Source organism: Cyprinodon tularosa, unplaced genomic scaffold (assembly GCF_016077235.1).
Source record: "Cyprinodon tularosa strain WSP-4 unplaced genomic scaffold, ASM1607723v1 ctg1604, whole genome shotgun sequence".
Classification (NCBI taxonomy): domain Eukaryota; kingdom Metazoa; phylum Chordata; class Actinopteri; order Cyprinodontiformes; family Cyprinodontidae; genus Cyprinodon; species Cyprinodon tularosa.
Genome location: NW_024038443.1, coordinates 1 through 14,131, shown reverse-complemented (window position 1 = coordinate 14,131; position 14,131 = coordinate 1). Strand labels below are relative to the sequence as shown.

The 14,131-nt window shown below is 44.9% G+C and overlaps 2 non-coding genes and 1 pseudogene across 2 annotated transcripts; all 3 read left to right on the top strand.

Annotated features, from left to right (window-relative positions):
• Positions 1-1,082: 1,082 nt before the first annotated feature.
• LOC119780476 lies at positions 1,083-6,284 on the top strand (annotated as a pseudogene).
• A 6,297-nt stretch (positions 6,285-12,581) lies between these two features.
• Positions 12,582-12,654, top strand: trnam-cau. Its single transcript has one exon. It is a non-coding gene; the product is annotated as a tRNA-Met (tRNA).
• A 105-nt stretch (positions 12,655-12,759) lies between these two features.
• Positions 12,760-12,832, top strand: trnar-acg. The gene has a single exon. It is a non-coding gene; the product is annotated as a tRNA-Arg (tRNA).
• Positions 12,833-14,131: the final 1,299 nt, after the last annotated feature.

Genomic DNA, 14,131 nt, shown 5'->3' with positions numbered 1-14,131 from the left:
CAGTGTGTATGGAGGTCATCTAATCGGGACAGCCTTCGTGTCTTTAAGAATACACAGGATATGGGCACATCTTGGAGCCGGTCTGATAGGAGAGCTATCTGTAACCCTGAAGCATAGAAGCAAGCTGTGTGAAGTCCAAGACATGGATAGCGTGTCAGTTTCTGATACGGACAGCCAAGCATCCACATGATGCAACACAGACTTAGAAGGTATAAGAAGCAGGAGATTACCTTGTTTGGGGCTCAAACTTTGCCGGACGCTCGCGGACGGGATTTTTGAGACCACAGCTGTGCAAGCTCTAAGCATTTTTCTCTGTCATGTAACGACCTGATCTGGAATAAACTCTGTCAGTTTTTACTCCTGTTTTTATAGTCCTTTTTATATGGTTTTACCCAGTTTGAGTTAACAGTAGTAAATAACTTGGTCCCAGGAAAAGAACCGGTGAGAAGGCCCCCGGGGCGCTGCAGCCTTTTCTTCCAAGGGGACAAATCCTTCTCATTTTAACACTGCAAAAATGTCCATAGCTGGATATTGGTTATTTATTCTCCAGTTTTATATTGTTAAAACACTTTACAGAATTGTATTGTTTATATTTTAACTCTTCCCTATTATCTTATTCGTATACATTTTTCTAAGGTTCACATTTGTGTGACCATTTTCAATAATCTTTCTGCTGCTGTAAATTTTCCCATTCTGGGACAATAAAGGGATTTTCTATTCTATAAAAGGGGTAAAAATATATAAGTAAATCTAAAAAATATATTGTGGCGGACCACTAGGGGGCTCCACTCTCACTCAGTGGGAGGTTGAAGTTATGTTTGTTCGGATGTGTATATATATGGGTTTTCTGTACAGTTGCTCTCAGTTGCATTAGAGTAAAGAACTGTTTAAACCTGCCTGTTTTGTGTCGTCATCTTCACTCCTCCACATTGGTGACCCCTGTGAGCCAACATGTCCACATCTGATGGCCTGCCCAGCTCCTCTCAGCCGATCGCCCTTTCTGTTGGACCTCCACCGCCTTCGCCGGCTTCTTTTGCTGTGGCCGTTAAGATCCCGGATTTCTGGCTACATGATCCGAAATCATGGTTCTTCCATGTCGAAGCACAGTTTGCTCTTCGTGGAATCTCATCAGACGACATAAGTACCACTATGTAGTTTCAGCGCTGGATCCGCCATCCACCAGGCGAGTAATGACCCTGCTTTGCAACCCTCCGGCGGACAGAAAGTACAGCGCCCTCAAGCACCTGCTTCTCCGCCATTACTCCCTGTCCGACGCAGAACGCGCTGAGAAGTTGCTTTCTCTCTCGGGGTTAGGGGATGGCTCGGATTTGGAGCTGATGGAAAGCATGCTGTCCTTGCTGGGTGACGATGATGGTGGATTCCTTTTCATCCACCTGTTCCTGCGGATCGCTCTGGCTAACTCTTCCCTGCTGCGGGAGAAGGATTACCGCTGGCGGGGGAAGCTGATCGCATCCTCCTGGCTTCCAAGACCTTCACGGGAAACTACAGCAGCTTCTTCTGAGCCTTTGCCCACTTCAGCAGTCGATCAGCCGTCGGTGATGGCAGCGATCGCCACCAGGAAATGCCGGCTCTTTGTTTTTACCATCAGTGCTTCGGCGCAAGGGCGCGACGCTGCCTCCCGCCCTGCGCCTTTAAGCTGCCGGGAAATGAACAAGCCGACGCCTGCTAGCAGCCGCGGCCGTCGGCCATAAGGAGAGGCTGCTCTTTGTTGAGGATTTGCGATCCGGGAGACATTTTCTGGTGGATTCGGGTCCGCAGAAGAGCCTCGTTTCCCCGGCAGGCTCCGACAGGCTTTCTAAGGGCTGCGGTCCCCAGCTGACCGCCGCTAACGGTTCTCCTATCAGAACATTCGGAGAAAGGTTGGTGACTGTCTGTTTCAATGGGCGTGACTTCCAATGGAACTTTGTAGTAGCTGCGAGCTCTGTCCCCATCACAGGGGCTGACTTTCTCTGTGCTCACGGCCTGCTAGTGGACATTGCAAACAGGCGTTTAATTGATGCTGTGTCTTTTTCCTCACTGCCTTGTATAACGCGAAGAGCTGGACCATTAGTACATACTAATTTTTTAGCTTCAGAGGACGCTTTCCAGCGTTTATTGTCAGATTTTCCTTCTCTGACTCTTCCCAATTTTTCAAACACTGACACAAAACACGGGATAGAGCATTATATCCCCACGACTGGTGCTCCAGTGTTTGTGCGTGCGTGCCGGCAAAGCTGGCTGTTGCGCGGGAGGAGTTTGCCAACATGGAGCGTTTAGGGATCATGCGGCGCACCAACAGCCCCTGGGCGTCACCGTTGCACATGGTACCTAAGTCGGACAGCCAGTGGCGGCCTTACGGGGATTTCCATCGTCTAAACAACGTCACAGAGAATGGCCTTTATCCTATCCCCCACATCCAGGATTTCTCTGTCCATCTCGCCGGGACATCTGTTTTTTCTAAAGTGGATTTGGTGTGGGGTTATCACCAGGTTCCCATGAGAGCTGAGGACATTCCTAAAACCGTGGTGATCACCCCATTTGGCCTGTTTGAGTTTTTACGCATGCCATTCGGCCTTAAAGGGGCAGCTCAAACATTTCAGCGGTTGATGGATTCCGTTCTCCGTGGGTTATCCTTTGTTTTTGTGTATTTGTATGACATCCTTGTGGCCAGCAGCTCGGCTGAACAGCACATGACCCACCTACGTCAGCTGTTCCAACGTTTAGCGGCACATGGCCTGATTATCAACCCGGCAAAATGCCAATTTGGGTTGCCGGTCAGGGGCGTTGCTAGGCACAAAGCTTTACTGGGGCACTGGCCCCCTAGTGCATATGCCCCTCCTTCCATACATAAATACAGACAAGCACACTGCCCAACCCTGATACATTCCTACCAAAATTACCAGTTGAGATATTAATGAGTATAAGAGCATATTTGTTTTAACAAACATGAACATTTTCAACATTGCAGCTATAAAAAATAAGACATCAACAAATTAGACAAATAGAAAGTGTCCTTATACACATTCTGAAGTAATCATTAATTCCTAGGTTTCAGAGTTTTAGTTCGGGGGAAATTTTAACTCATCCCAAACTAAGTTTTTCTTTTATTTTATGAGCATTAAAGTGTACCTCCTATTTTTCATTTTTGCAAAGCGGTCAATCACTAGACTGTGACTCAGCTTAGAAAGTTCTTCCTTTTCAACTGATAAAAAAGCAAGATGATGGAGCCTGTCTTGTCCCATTTGCACCTCGGCCAAGTGTGTAGCTTTCTCAACACACTGAATGACCTGCATTAGTGTGGGGAACATGGTGTTATCAAGCAAGTTGAAAACACACTGCATATCCTTGATGACAAGGCTTTCTTTTTCAACAAGGACAAGCTTTCAAACCATTTTGAATTAAATGAACATTTTTTAACTCCAAATTTGTCCTGGGGATAGTGGGACAACTTCACTTGTTTAGGACCATCATGCTTTCCCCCTAAGTCACTAATGTCCCGTTCTTGTTTGTGGAAGCTGGTTGTTGCTCCCTCATCACCTTCCTGGTCCTGTCTCTCCTGTCTCTCACCTGTCTCTCCTGTCTCTCTCCTGTCTCTCCTGTCTCTCCTGTCTCTCACCTGTCTCTTGCCTCTCAGTCTCTCCTAATCCTCCCTTTCCTACTCCAGCACCTTCATTCTCATTCTCTACAGCAAACATTAAAAAAACGTAAATCTATAGTTATGTAAATATTTATCATATTGCTTATAACATCCCTAATGTAACTTGTTAGCTTAAATCACTAATTCAAAACGGGACCTTACCTCCCTCTTTCTCATCTTGTTTTGCTGCTTCCCTGTCTCTGCTTCGTGTGAGGAATTTCCTGATATCCATCTACAAACCAGTGCAGTAATTTTCAGTTAGTAGCCTATAAATAAATAATGTAGTTTCACTGGGAAAATGATAAAATTGACAGGTAAGAAACGTTACTATTACAAAAAAAGTGTCGTGGCCGCACAGTGTCCCATCCAACTCAGTTGAGAGCAGCGCGTTAGTTTACCTGCAGTTCATGCAGTGACATGCGCTGATGTGGGGGCGCTAATACATCCTCAATTTGGAGTTACCAACACACTTGCTGCGCATTTGAGTAGAAATATACGTCTTCTTCCGTTAGAATTATCTAAATTGATGCATTAAAAAAATGTAATACTGTTGCAAATATTCATGAGATTTATACTGGGACACAGCTCATTTATACTGGGGCACATGCCCCAGTAAATGGGGTCTGGCGACGCCGATGTTGCCGGTCATTGACTTTTTGGGCCACAGCATTTCTGCCAGTGGTGCGTTCCCACTGCCACAAAAAGTTCAGGAGGTGGCCAATTTGCCCCGCCCCCAGATGGTTAAAGCCCTGCAGGAGTTCTTGGGGATGGTTCATTTTTACAACCGCTTTATCCCCAAAGCAGCACAACTTCTGCAGCCGATTTATGGCGCTCTCAAACAGAAGAAAGCCACCAACAGCATCGAATGGGTCACTGAACGCCTCCAGGCATTTGGTGATGCTAAGTCTGCTTTGGCCAATGCTGTTCTTCTGGCCCACCCTTCCCAGTCAGCACACCTTGCTGCCATTTCTGAATTCATGACTGACATTCAGCATGTTGCCGGCAAGTCCAACTTAGTGGCCGACTGTCTGTCCCGCGCTCTGATCTTCCCAGTTTATGTCGGTATCAGTTTTTCTGCTATGGCTGCAGAGCAGCGCAGTGATGCAGACATCCTTGCATTACAGTCTGGGTCCACGGGCCTCCAGCTGGAGGAAAGACAGATACAGGAAGGTGGTCCTCCTCTGATCTGTGATGTTTCTACTGGCTGTCCCCGCCCTCTGGTTCCTGTTTCGTGGCAGCGCCGTTTTTTTGACACTTTACACTCCCTCTCACATCCCGCCATTACCCCAGGCTCACACCAACTCCACTCTTACCGTTGCGGTGCGGTGGGTGCGGCGCCGCAGTGATTCCATGTCATTAAAAAGACGTAAACCTCTCTCACCGGCTGCTTAGCTGTCCGGCTGCGGTTACGAGACACTCCGGTGCTGCAGAAGGGTCCCAAGAAACCCAAGAAAGCTATCCTTGCGGCGTGCCGGAGCCCTCCGCAACAAGCTCTCGCAAATATCCTTATTTGGGCCGTGTTATCGCGTGAAGTTTCGTGAACTCAAGTGAACTTCTGTTCTTGCGAGTTAAACCTCCGGACCTGTTGCCGGAGCCGCAGAGCCGCACCGCACCGTAGTCAAAAGGGCGGTGTGAGAGGGGGTGTGCGGGAGTTGCTGTCTCCGTCGGCTCAGTAACCGCACTGGAGCCAGTGTGAGCAAGGGGTTAGGGCCTCAGCAAAACTGGTTTGTTCTAAATTCGCTTGGACTGGACTGTGCAAAACAGTTAGAGAATGGGCGGCAGCCTGTGTCCAGTGCCAGCATGCTAAAGTCCAGAGACACACTAAAGCGCCCTTGGAACCGTTTCCCATCCCTGACAAACGGTTTGATCATGTGCATGTAGACCTTGTGGGTCCCCTTCCCCCATCACAGGGTTTCACACATCTCCTAACCATGATCAATCGTACTACCCGGTGGTACCCCTGTCATCCATAACGTCAGCAGCGGTGGCCCGGGCTTTTCTGTCTACCTGGGTTGCACGTTTTGGCCCTCCCTCTGACATTACCTCTGACAGGGGCGCACAGTTCGTTTCAGAGCTTTGGTCCGTCATGGCCGATGGTCTCAGGGTCAAGATCCACCGCACCACTGCGTACAATCCACAGGCTAATGGGTTGTGTGAGCGGTTCCACAGGTCATTGAAAGCTGCGCTCCATGCTTCTTTGACTGATGGCAACTGGGTTGACCTCCTTCCATGGGTCATGCTTGGTTTGCATTCAGCCGTCAAAGAGGACCTTGGCGCTTCCACAGCTGAACTGGTTTTTGGTCAGCCCCTGCGTGTCCCTGGGGCATTTTTACATGATTTGCCTACGCCACCGTTCAGTCCATTTGGTCCACATTTTCTTTTGGATTTGGGAGGGTGTAGAGAAACTATCTGTATTGACAGGCTCAAACCTGCTCATGTCCTGGCGGACGATCAGGTGGTAACAGCCCAAGCTTCTCGCAGGGAAAGACCCCCCTCCACTATTTCAATGGACCGCTGTTCTCCCTTCAGAGATCCTCATCGGAGCTCAATTCCCCTGCAGCCCCTCCGTGTCGCCCTCGTCCTCAGGCATGGATCTCCCAGGATCATCCTACAGGTTCCAAGTTCAGCTGTTTTGGACGTTTGTTGAAACACAAGGATCTGGATTTGTTTTTTTTGTTTTTTTTTACCCTACTGAGTGTTAGGGGGGTGGGCATATGTGGCGGACCACTAGGGGACTCCACTCTCACTCAGTGGAGAGGTTGTAGTTATGTTTGTTCGGATGTGTATATATATGGGTTTTCTGTACAGTTGCTCTCACTTGGAGTAGAGTAAAGAACTGTTTAAACCTGCCTGCTTTGTGTGGTCATCTTCACTCCTCCACAATCTGTTTAAAAAATATATCTGCAAAATCTCTAATATTCAACAACAAAAAATACATAGTTAAGCATATTGTGCAAAACAGCAATAAAAAATTAAAATCCTATCAGATTCCTATCAGTTTCCTTACGCCCTCCCAAATCCAAAAGAAAATGTTTAGACCCTGGTTCAAGAACTCTGAAAGGGCCATCATACATAGGTCGTAGGGGTGATCTGTGTGCATCGTGTCGAACAAAAACAAATTTAGAGGTCTCTAAGTTCTCAGGAACAAAGGACTGGGGCTTACAATGGTGAACAGGGGTAGGAACACGAAAGGAGTCTCCCTGAGGGAAAAAACGTTGCCCAAGTTGACTGAACCAGGGGCGTCTTTAGGTTTAAGAGACAAGGGTGGCTCAGTCCCTAGAAGATATTGCGCGCGCGCCGAAATTTTTTCAGTGCACCTGCTAAGGCGTTGTCTAAGACAAGGGTGTAACTTTGTGTTGAAAGTTGGTGGGGACGGCTCATAAGGAAAGGGAGCTTATTTGTGCACATTAATTATGTTTTTGATAAAAAATCCTTTGGCTAAAATGCCATCAGAACACTGATAAATAGAGAGGAAAAAGGGACAAGAAGAGAGGGACAAAACCTAGAACAAATAATGGATGTCTATTCTATTAACATTTCTCTATCTGTAGAATGGGTCTGTTTTATGGGTTTTCTTCTCAGGGGGCCCCCTGCCTGTCTTTGCCTAGGGCCCCAAATTTCCTAAATCCGCCCCTGAGGGTATCAATACTGATTTGATAGAATCTGGGAGAGCGGACTATGTTCAACCATCCATTTTCTTTAACCTTATCCCTCAGTGGGATCAGGAGGTGCTGGTGCATATCTCTAGCCACGTTCTGGGTGAGAGAGAGGTGGGATCACCCTGGACAGGTCACCAGTCTGTCGCAGTATGTTCAACCAGGTTAAAAGTAATCGGTAATCAGATTTATTATTTGCACTTTTACTAAGTGAACTTTCTAACTCCCTTAAATCTGAAATTCCAATGCCAAAATTGTTAAAATCTTTTATCTTTGGACCCCCTGCAGAGTGACGTCACACCTGCAAGATCCTATCCTTACCTTCCTGCTAGATTGCAAAAAGCAGCTTGCTCATGAGTTGTCAACTTAACACGCTAAATCTTAAATGTACGTGTACATATAAAAGAAAAAGGGGCGCAGTGCTTGCCACTGAATGGCAACACTATCAAAGTCAGTAAAAAGTTTTAAGTAAAGCCGGGATTAAAACAGTAGCTACAAGAAGCTACAAGTGTTGTTTATGTTCAACCTAAACACCAACTCCGATAGACCATCAGTAGAGCAGGTGTTTAAATTAATCAATCACTGCTGCGAAAGCTTATAGCAGTGAAAGCTAATATACCACAGCCATCACTTAATAAACGCAAAATAAACAACCCTCTAAAAACGGAAAACTGTAATGGACTGAAAGTCCTGTTTTTTGTGTGGGAAATTATTTGCGTGTGTTTTAGTATAATTCTGATATATTGGCGCTGTTGTCTGTTTCTATGGCAACGATACTGAATGTAGTGTAGCTTAGAGACCTGCATGGGTCGAGTTTTACCAACCCGCACCCGCCCGAACCCGTTAAGATGACTACCGAACCCGACCCGTCACCCGCAGATATCTTCAATTCAAATCCGAACCCGACCCAACCCGTTGATATTTAACCCGCAACCCGACCCGTTAACACATCATAGGCTATTGTACGCTGCGCTGCACCCAGTGCCTGATTAATATTACATTTCTGATGTCCATAACAACACACACGCATAAAAAAAAATCACCAACTACCCGCCCGCACTAAAAAAATATACGCCCGACCCGTTTATTTTTTTTTTATGTATTTTTCGCCGGTACCCGACCCGTTGCAGGACTCTAGTGTAGCTGACATAACAGGGCTGGAAAAGAGTGGTTTGAGTTTTTTTTCCAACGGTTCAGTTATATTTTAAATACGGTATTAACTTATTTTTACACTATTCTCTATTCTCTCCTGAATAAAATTAGGTCTTAATATTTCCACAAGTCCCTCTCACCTGCAAGTCTGAGTCCACTTCTGTCCCTGAATGGGTTAGCATTTTTGGAGGGAAGCGACAGGTGTTATGGGGAGAGGGCAGAGGGGGGTGATGGGGAGAAAGCGAGAGGCAACAGATTCTTTTTTCTGAGTTTTTTGTCGGGGTTTGTGGACGGTGAGCAGCGGGGAGAACTTTTTTTTATTTTCTTTCTGAGGAGCGGCATGAATGGGGTTTTAATCAGATATACACAGCACCGAAAGCAAAATACGTGTACAAAATATTGGTGGGGACTGTCCCCCTACCGGTCAAGATTGGTGGGGACATGTCCACACCAGTCCTTAAGGAAGTTACGCCTATGATTGTTCAGATGAACTTGTCTTCTTTATGGCTTTTATTTGGTGCTTTACTGCATTTATATTGGGAAAATATGAGGAAAAAATAAATACAGAAAAAAAAAATATATTTTTTTTTAAATCGCAAAATAATTATAGGGTGGCTAATGCCAAAGAAAGGATGACTGAAGCCACCCTTAAATAGGTCTAACGACGCTTATGGCCATGCCATACCCAGTGGACAGCGCTTGATTGAAGCCAATTTCATCCTACAACAGGATAATGACCCTAAACACACCTCAAAATTGTGCAAGAACTATTTAGAGCAGAAGCAGGCAGCTGGTATTCTATCGGTAATGGAGTGGCCAGCGCAGTCACCAGATCTGAACCCCATTGAGCTGTTGTGGGAGCAGCTTGACCTTATGGTACGCAAGAAGTGCCCATCCAACCAATCCAACTTGTGGAAGCTGCTTCTGGAAGCATGGGGTGCAATTTCTCCAGATTACCTCAACAAATTAACAGCTAGAATGCCAAAGGATGCAATGCTGTAATTGTTGTAAATGGAGGAATCTTTGACGAAAGCAAAGTTTGATGTAAAAAAATAAATCTTATTTCAAATACAAATCATTATTTCTAACCTTGTTAATGTATTGACTCTATTTTCTATTTATTGCACAACGTATGGTGGTGAATAAGTGAGACTTTTCAGGAAAACACAAAATTGTTTGGGTGACCCCAAACTTTTGAACGGGAGTTTAGGTCCAATTATTGAGATATATTTTATGCAGATATCCAGATCGCTTGTGTTGTTTTCAGGGGAAGTCTGGAATGTTGCTGTTACAGTCAGCAGCAGCCGGGGATGCAGCTAATTTCTGGTTTCCAAGTGAAATAAGGAAAACCATACAGGATCAAAGTTGGATTTCAAATGCCCTCTTTTGCTCTGACAAACTGCGACCAGATTTGAAGCCTGTCCCCATTATTCCATACCCCAGCTACCAGCTGACACTATGGGACAGGCACATTTAAAAAGAAAGCTGATGCTAAAAATCCATCACAACTGTGGCAGCTTCTCCCTGCTCCACACAAAAAGGCCTCAACAAACAGAAACAGTTGCTCTGGTGGCCTCACAGGGTCACGTTATTCCCACGGCTCTACAGGTGTATGGTCTTCTACATTCTCTCACTCAATGCACTATAAAGTGCTCTAGGACATAGACATACTTTAAAAAAAATCCATACTTTCAGCTGCTAGGCCTACTTTTCTGTGAAAAACAAAAGTGAGCACTGTATATGATTAATTATAGTAAACTGTACTGTTTATAGGTACTGTACAGTATGATTGGAAAAACTATTTTTTATATATAACTGAAAAAAATATATATATTTTAATAATTTAATAATAAGCTTTAATGGGGCAGCTTTCTTTTAGCAAATGCAATGTGCTGTGTTGGAATATTAAATATGGCACTTTTTCCACAGAATACAATTTGTAATTTTTTTTTTTAAGACAACATAGATTACTTTATTGAACTTTATTTTACTTTGTGAACATTTTTCCCTCAAATAAAACTTTGCATCTACTGGGATCAACTGCCAACCTCCCTTCTTCCCCTCCCCTTCTTTCCCTTCTCCCCCCAAGAACACTATTGTTGCCCAGCTTTGACGCAATGGAAACCCTCACACCTGGCTTTTGTTTGAGCTTCTCCACTCCCAGTATTTAACCACATTCTCCACCTAACTTTCTATGATGCGATTTTATTCGGGCTTTTGCACAATGATGGTTACACCTTGGTCTAGTTATGGCTAGAGGTGCAATGGATAACGCGTCTGACGCATTCAGAAGACTCTAGGTTTGACTCCTGGCTAGCTCGTTTCGTCATTGTCTTACACGTCTGCGTGCTTGTTCCGAGTCATCTGGTCAGACACACTGGCAAACTCTTGAAGCAGATACAGCTTAAAATAAAACCCTCATATAAGAAGAAGAGGCACAAAAATCCCCTCATTGGTGATTGATGCAAGTGACAGTCATGCCATGCAAAAAATCTAAAATGATCTACTGCAATCAAGTTTTGCTGTTTGAAAATCTTTACCTGCTCTTGAAGGGGTTTCAAAGTTTAAAACTAGTAAAGAGCTAAATTCCACACTTTTAAACTGTTTGGGAAGGTCCTTTCTGCACAGCTCAATGCACATGCAGATTGGAACCCCATAACGATAAGTTGTCATTACTGTTGTTTTTTTGGACTGGTTCAGTGTAAGATGCTTGTTTACATTAGATTTAAGCAGGTGGTATTAGCTTGAAAATGACAGCACCACTCTACTTGCATCCACCCCAAAGGTTACTTGCACCAACAAATTCTGGCATCTGGCTGCTGGTATCGTTCTGAACAGTACATTTTGAAAGTTTGGGAAAATTTCTAAAAGACTGGGAGTTACTGGAGAGGGATTTCTTTCAAAGCAGCATTAGAACGCATTCCAGAACCGATCTCTTTAAAACATTGCCTTTTCTCCTCTTACATTACAAGTAGTTTGAAAAGTTAATTAGGAGTAGCATTGGGGATGGTAGGACATTGCAGTGGACACATATTTAATGCGAAAAATAAAATAGCAGAGGGTGGTTTCAGTCCACCGACCTCTGGGTTATGGGACCAGCACGCTTCCGCTGCACCACTCTGCTTTCCTCATGAGAAGAGGGAATTGGAAGGCAAAATCAATTACTTAGGGTTTGGCTTTGTTATGCCATAAGCAACAACATTAATTTTGGACATTTTGGAACACTCTGCATAGAGATTTTAGCTTTGGACATCTGTGGATTAAAATATATAATTTTGCTATGCTGCACCAATCCTCAAGAGTGACAAATCCACTCTCCAAAACACATTTCCTTGAGGACAGACGATTCTGACCACCAACCTGCCGCAGAGAAGAATTAAAATTGACCCCATGCTTGCCCATTCTCTATACCCGTGGGATTCCAGAGGTTCCAACATGGGGGAACACAAAGACAATTTGTCAAAACGGACCTCCCTCTTCAACTCCAGCTAGAGTGATACAGTTCTGATGCTGAATTCGGAACAAGATTGTTACAAAACAAACAGTAAGATTCTCTCTGAGTCTACATGAGTCTTGTTACTCAGACAACTAAGACTTACAAATGGACGCTAAACTTTATGTTTGGTAAAGGTTTTGACCTTGTGAAAATGTCTCAGAATAACATTGAAAGGATATAATTCAAGACAATACTGCAAAGCAGCTGACAAAAAATAACTTTATAAAAAAATCTTTATTTTCCTCCTTTTTTATTCGACCTCAGAGAAAGAATATGTTAGAGTACTGATGCACAGATATAGATCTATCAGTGCACGTTTATAGGAAGGTGAATGTCAAAGAAGAGTTGCTAAACTATGCTCAGAAAATGAGGCCTAAACCCATATCAGTGGCCTTGTTTGAAAAGAAAAACAATGTATTGTAGGACTTTGTTTCAGATCACTGTCTACTGGGTTATGGGTTGGTTCCAGACAAGCAACCTACTGGATTGCACAGCATATGGCACTGGAACAAACAATACCTTGCTCGGGAGGTATATCCATTAGGATGCTGGAGGAACACATCTCATCAGCCCCTCTTGTGGAGGATATGGGAAAGGTCCGTGCACAAAGTCAGTACCTGTCCCAAAGTCAGCTTTCATGGCCTCGTTGGCGCAGTAGGCAGCGCGTCAGTCTCATAATCTGAAGGTCGTGAGTTCAACCCTCACACGGGGCATATGTTTTAGCTTTTCCCAGTATTTAACAACATTCTCCACCTAACTTTCTATGATGCAACTTTATCCGCGGCTTCGCACAATGATGGTTACGTCTTGTCAAGTATGGGCTAGTGGCGCAATGGATAACGCGTCTGACTACGGATCAGAAGACTCTAGGTTCGACTCCTGGCTAGCTCGTTTGTTTATTGTCATTGTCTTACACGTCTGTACTCATTCCGAGTCAGCTGGTCAATCACTCTCGCAAACTCCTAAAGCGGATGCAGCTTCAAATCCAACCTCCATATGAGAAGAAGAGGCATAAAAATCCCATCATTGGTGATTGATGCAAGTGACAGTTATGCCATGCAGGACTTGCTAACTCTAAAATGATCTACTGCATTATAGTTTTGCTGTTTGAAAATATTTACCTGCTCTTGAAGGGGCTTCAAAGTTTAAAACTAGTAAAGGGATAAGTTCCACACTTTTAAACTGTTTGGGAAGGTCCTTTCTGCACAGCTCAATTCACAGGCAGATTGGAAGCCCATAAGACTTAGACTTAGACTTAGACTTCTTTATTTGTCATTTTGTATGCACAGGGTGCATACAGAACGAAATTGCGTTACATACAGCTTATGAACGTTGCATTGATATTTCAAATGGCACGAGTTATAGAAAAATACAAAAAGTGCAGCAGTGGTCAAAGTGTGAACAGTGCAGAGGATAAGAGACAGTGTGCAAGTTGCAGTGGTTCAGTGCAAAATGGCATTTGTGCAAAAAATGCGTTATTGAAAAATACAATGAGATGAACAATTTAAAGGGCTAAAAGTTAAAAGTTCAGCAGCATTTGATGCCCGATAATGTGCAATAGGTGCAGAGTTCGGATTGTGGATCAAAGGTTCAACAGTCTGATGGCAGTGGGGAAGAAGCTGTTGCACAACCTGGTGGATCTGCAGCGGATGCTGCGGAACCTCTTTCCAGAGGGCAGCAGGGAGAACAGTCCATGGTGGGGGTGTGAGGGGTCTTTGATGATATTACGGGCTCGGGACACACAGCGCTGTGATGAAATGTCCTTAATGGAGGGAAGAGGAGCCCCAATGATTCCTTCCGCTGTCCTCACCACCCTCCTCACATTCTTCCAGTCAGAAGCTCTGCAGCCTCCACACCACAGAGAGAGACAGCTGGTCAGAACGCTCTCTATGGTGCTTCTGTAGAAGGTTGTGAGGATGGGCGGGGGCAGGCGGGCTCTCCTCATCCTCCGCAGAAAGTACAAGCGCTTCTGTGCCCTCTTCACTAGAGATGAAGTGTTTACAGTCCAGGTGAGGTTGTCCGTGATGTGCACCCCCAGGAACTTTGTGCTGCTGACCACCTCCACAGCTGAGCTGTTGATGAGCAGTGGAGCATGGTGGGGGCGGTTTTTCCTGAAGTCGACGATGATCTCCTTCGTCTTCTCCACGTTCAGGATCAGACTGTTTTCACTGCACCAGTCCACCAGCTGCA